At 37.7% G+C, this 6000-nt stretch overlaps 1 non-coding gene and 1 pseudogene across 1 annotated transcript; both read left to right on the forward strand.

The window, feature by feature from the left end:
- The window catches only part of LOC101033307 (elongation factor 1-alpha 1 pseudogene), a 303417-nt pseudogene extending 298220 nt beyond the window's left edge, over positions 1 to 5197 (forward strand).
- A 182-nt stretch (positions 5198 to 5379) lies between these two features.
- On the forward strand, positions 5380 to 5485 carry LOC120364754 (U6 spliceosomal RNA). Its single transcript, XR_005579901.1, has one exon. It is a non-coding gene; the product is annotated as a U6 spliceosomal RNA (small nuclear RNA).
- Positions 5486 to 6000: the final 515 nt, after the last annotated feature.

Below are 6000 nucleotides of genomic sequence, written 5' to 3' on the forward strand. Positions count from 1 at the left end.
AAGGGAAATGTGGTTTCCTGGGCTAGGTCCAGGGCGTCCCTACTGTGTGTAGCCTTGGGACTTGGTGTCCTGCATTCCAGCTGCTCCAACCATGACTAAAAGGGGCTAATATACAGTGCAGGGTATTGCTTCAGAGGGTGCAAAGCTGCAAGCCTTGAGCTTCCACATGGTATTGGGCCTGCAGGTGCACAGAAGGTAAGAATTAAGTTTTGGGAAACTCCCCCTAGATTTCAAAGAATGTATGGAAACATCTGGATGTCCACGGAGAAATTTGTTGCAGGAGGAGGTTTCATGGAGAACCTCTTCTGGGGCTGTGCAGTAGGGAAATGTGGGGTCAGAGCTCCCACACAGAGTTCCCACTGGGGCTCTGCCTAGTGGAGCTATGAGAAAAGGGCCACCATCCTTCAGATCCTAGAATGGTAGATCTACCACAGCTTGCACTGTGTTCCTGGAAAAGCTGCAGACACTCAATGCCAGCTGGTGAAAACAGCCACCGAGGGAGGGGTGCCTGCAAAGGCACAGGAGCAGGGCTGCTCAAGCCATGGGAGCCCTCATCTTACATTACATTGACCTGAATGTGAGACATGGAGTCAAAGGAGATTATTTTGGAGCTTTAATGTTTAATGACTGCCCTATTGGATTTTGGACTTGCATGGGGCCTATAGCCCCTTCATTTTGGTCAATTTATCACTTTTGGAATGGCTCTTATTTACCCAATGCCTGTACCCCCACTATATCTAGCAAGTAATTAACTTGCGTTTGATTTTACAGGCTCATAGGAGTCGTAAATGACTTGTGTTTCCTCAGATGAGACTTGGACTTTTGGGTTAATGCTGTAATTAGTTAAGGCTTTCGAGAACTGTTGGAAAAGCACAATTGTGTTTTTAATTGTGAGGACATGAAATTTAGGAGGGGCCAGTGCAGAATAATACATTTTGACTGTGTCTCTACCTGAATCTTATCTTGAATTGTAATCCGAGTTGTAATCCTGTGTGTTGGGGTAGGGACCTCTTGGAAGGTGATTAGATCATAGAGGCTGTTCTCCCATGCTGTTCTCATGATAATGAGTAAGTTCTCATGAGACTTGATGGTTTTATAGGGAGCTTCCCCCTTTCACTTGGCACTTCTTTCTCTTGTCACCATGTGAAGAAGGATGTGCTTGATGTCCCTTCCACCATGATTATGTTTCCTGAGACATTCCCAGCCATGGGGTACTGTGAGTCAATTAAGCTTCCTTCCTTTATAAATTACCCAGTCTCTGATATTTCTTCAGAGCAGCAGGAAAATAAACTAATACAGATTTCTTCTGATGGCAGTATAAATTCAATCATGTCTGCTTCATGTTAGCTGGGAGAGAAGACATATTAATGACTGAAATAGCAGTTTCTCCTATAATCCCACCATAGAATGAAACAATTATTTTTTTTAAATGTATTGGTTCTTTTGACTCTAGATAATTGCATTTTACCACAAAAGTTTTTAAGATTTTCTTTCTGTATATTGGTCACATGTTCCCGACCTCTTTAAAAAAAAAAACATTATTATGTACATGGTATGTGTTGGTTTCTGCTATTCAGTAATTCAGTTTCCAACAGCCCCTTTCTTGAAAACTACATAATCGATAGGCATAATACTAGGAAGTGTTTAGATAGTTGGGTGCTCCATTCCTCTCAACTTATTGTTTTATGTCTTGCTTTTTAACTCAGAATGTCTATCATAGAATTGTTCCTTGTTATGATAATATTTTTGAATATTTTTATGTAATTATGGCAGAAAGTATAAACTTACAGAATTTGCATTATTTCAAGCCAAGATAGGCAAACCACCACTCAGAGGCAAAATCTGAATGCAACCTGTTTTTATTAATAAAATTTTATTTTATTTGCTTACATGTTGTTCATGGTTGCTTTTTAAGGACAGTGGCAACATTGGCTAATTGGGACACAACCCATACATCCTGCAAAGCCTGAAATATTTTCTTTCTGAACCTTTACTGAAAGTTTGTGCAAAGTTCACAAGCCTGTTTCAGTCTTTAAGTATAGTATGTTTGTGTTTGTGTCTGTGTGTGTGTGTGTGTGTGTTTAAGTTTAAGTGTCCAAGCATGTATGTGTATTTGGATTTTATAAAGCAAAACCAGAATTGTTTTAAGAATCAGTATCGCTTTTTCGCAACAGGTTTGCCACCAGAACACACTTGTCATGAAAACTACCCCTAAAAACCAAAATGGAAAAGGAAAAGACTCATATCAACATTGTTGTCATTGGACACATGTTGTGCATTTTAGATGCACATTTTAGATAGATTTGGGCAAGTCTACCACCACTGGCCATCTAATCTACAAATGCAGTGGCATTGACAAAAGAACCATTGAAAAATTTGAGAAGGAGACTGCTTAGATGGGAAAGGGCTCCTTCAAGTATGCCTGGGTCTTGGATAAACTGAAAGCCAAGCATGAACATGTTATCAACATTGATATCTCCTTGTGGAAATTCGAGACCAGCAAGTACTACATGACTATCACTGATGCCTCAGGACACAGAGACTTCATCAAAAACATGTTTACAAGGACATCTCAGGCTGACTGTGCTGTCCTGATTGTTGCTGCTGGTGTTGGTGAATTTGAAGCTAGTATCTCCAAGAATGGGCAGACCCGAGAGCATGCCCTTCTGGCTTAGAGACTGGGTATGAAACAGCTAATTGTTGGTGTTAACAAAATGGATTCCACTGAGCTACCCTACAGCCGGAAGAGATATGAGGAAATCATTAAGGAAGTCAGGACTTACGTTAAGAAAATTGGCTACAACCCTCCCAGAGTAGCATTTGTGTGAATTTCTGGTTGGAATAGTGACAACATGCCAGAGCCAAGTGCTAACATGCCTTGGTTCAAGGGTTGGAAAGTCACCCGTAAGGATAGCAATGCTAGTGGAACTACTCTGCTTGAGGCTCTGGATTTCAACCTACCACCAACTTGTCCAACTGACAAGCCCTTGTGCCTGCCTCTCCAGGATGTCTATAAAATTGGTGGTATTGGTACTGTTCCTGGTGGCCAAGCAAATACTGGTGTTCTCAAACCTGGTATGGTGGTTACCTTTGCTCCAGTCAATGTTACAACTGAAGTGAAATCTGTTTAAATGCACCATGAAGCTTTGAATGAAGCTCTTCCTGGGGACAATGTGGGCTTCAATATCAAGAATGTGTCTGTCAAGGATGTTCGCCATGGCAACGTTGCTGGTAACAGCAAGAACAACCTGCCAATAGAAGCAGCTGGCTTCATTGTTTAGGTGATTATCTGAACCATCCAGGCCAAATCAGTGCTGGCTATGCCACTGTACTGGATTGCCACACGGCTCACATTGCATACAAGTTTGTTGAGCTGAAGGAAAAGACTGATTGCTGTTCTGGTAAAAAGCTGGAAGATGGTCAAACTTCTTGAAGTCTGGTGATGCTGCCATCATTGATATGGTTCCTGGCAAGCCCATGTGTGTTGAGAGCTTCTCAGACTATCCAGCTCTGGGTCACTTTGCCATTCGTGATATGAGAGAGACAGTTGCAGTGGGTGTCATTAAAGCAGTGGACAAGAAGGCTGCTGGAGCTGGCAAGGACACCAAGTCTGCCCAGAAAGCTCAGAAGGCTAAATGAATATTATCCCTAATACCTGCCACCTCAGTCTTAATCAGTGGTAGAAGAACAGTCTCAGAACTGTTTGTTTCAATTGGCCATTTAAGTTTAGTAATAAAAGACTGGTTAATGATAACAATGCATTGTAAAACCTTCAGAAGGAAAGGAGGATGTTTTGTGGACCACTTTGGTTTTCTTCTTTGCGTGTGACAGTTTTAAGTTACTAGTTTTTAAAATCAGTACTTTTTAATTGCAGCAACTTGATAAAAGATTTGTCACAGAATTTTGAGACCAATTTAAAAAGTTTAATGAGGAAAAAAAAGAATTAGTATCTATGTAACTGAATTAGAATTTCAACTGCAAAGCTTATCAATTATTTTATTTTGGTCAAGTTAACTAACCTGTTTCAAATAGCCTGTATTCAAAATGGGAATATTTATATCTTTAATACCTTTAATTAGGAATCAGTGATAAAATACACAGAAAGCGCTTCATGCATAGTATATATTGAGTATCATCCTTATTACCTCCATTCCTGGAATGAAATTGTAAAGTATAAAATACCCTGTAGGAAATATATATGTTACTTTGATAATTGGAAATTTATTTTTTCATTTTTGTCTAAGTGCCTGAGGTTAACCTCTAAATATTAAATTCTTATAAAAAGCAAGTCACTTATACAAAAACCTTCAATCAGTGCCTTATTTATAGGCTGAGGTTTTTGGCAAATTAATTCACTTACAACTATGTGATATTATAAGGAAGGTTATTCTTTACAGTGTACAGATGTGTTTTATAGCGGTAATCATTCTTCAAAATCTTCCTGTTGAAAAGCAGTCTTCTCTCTGTGTTTTCTTTCCTCCTTTGGGAGTTTATTTACTATTCAGTGTATAATGTTTTAGAGACCCAGAATCACAACAAGAAAAAGATCTCTTCTAAGCTGAGTTAAAGTATATTATGCCTATACCATTTCTGTTCACTCCTATCTTCACCTTTTTAAGTGTTAAAAATCCATTTTCACATTTGAGTTATTTAATCAGTTCATTTCCCTTAGTGGCAACTTCTTCCTGTATTAAACAAAATGAGGAAAGTTTTTATAGTTGTGAATATCCTCTAGCTCTTTTGAGACTGAAAAGACCTTGAAAGTGTTTCTCTCTATAGGACTGAGGAAGAAAGTCTTTGTGCAGGCTACACGAGGGAACTGTTTTTTCTCTTGGCACATTTACTGTGTAGTGCACAGAAGTTTGATGTTTGCTTTTCTCTGTAAATCTGACGCTGAAGTACTGATGGCTAGGCTTTAGCTTCTGTATCCAGTCTAAAGTGCCCATAGGGAGAACATAAAGAACTAAATTAAAAATTGCAACTGCAGAGAACTGAAATCATTTGGCTAGGCAAAGCTTTGATTTCTGCTAGTCTTCTTCACATCCTCAATGTTATAAGGATATATAATTTCCTGTGGTACATAATTCTAGAATTAGAGAAAAATATTTAAAAATGCACTTATATTATTCATGTATAGGGATTAAAACCAAGAGAAAACTGGAAAATGAGTATAGTCTGATTGGTTTGGTCATGGGTTTGGAACACATTATTTATTTTTAAAGTTTTGAAATGTTTTATGAGAAAATAACATTTTATAACATTGACAATTGAGTAAATGATAAAATGTGAAATTATTTTTTTGAAAAAAACTATGCTTTGCATATAACTTTAAAACACAAATTCAATTTTTATTTAGTATGTATTAAGAAAATACTTTTCGTGCTCGCTTCGGCAGCACATATACTAAAATTGGAACGATACAGAGAAGATTAGCATGGCCCCGTGCGAGGATGGCACACAAATTCGTGAGGCGTTCCATATTTAAAAAAAAAAAAAAGAAAATACTTTTCATTTAAGTGTTTCTCCTGTTTCAATTTAGCCATGTTGAAAATCAAATTTTGTCCCAAACTTTTTTCTTAAAAATTATTCACTAATTAATTGACCACTTAATGTTGATGTTATTAATGCTGAGATAGATATCTGAAGTTATATACCAAAATGGGTAAGTCTCAGCCTTAGCTATTCAGTGCTTTAAATAAAGGATAATTAGAATCAGAATTTAAAATGATATCAGTAGACTAGTATTTACCTTGTGGACATCTTGCATCTGGTCAAACAGCCATAGTAGCCAAGATAGAAGATATGGCTGTGTGTATAACACACATTGAAAACATATTGGGCATCTTAGTTAACACATTGATTAAAATATTTAGTTACAGGTAAGTGTAATTTAGCTGCACAGAAAAGTAATATAACTCAATGGAAAATTTCCCAGAAAAAGAATTTCCCAGAAAAGATATTGAGAGTCCCATTCATCTGGCTAAATGGTATCTTTAACAT

Source organism: Saimiri boliviensis, chromosome 6 (assembly GCF_048565385.1).
Source record: "Saimiri boliviensis isolate mSaiBol1 chromosome 6, mSaiBol1.pri, whole genome shotgun sequence".
NCBI classification, from domain to species: Eukaryota; Metazoa; Chordata; class Mammalia; order Primates; family Cebidae; genus Saimiri; species Saimiri boliviensis.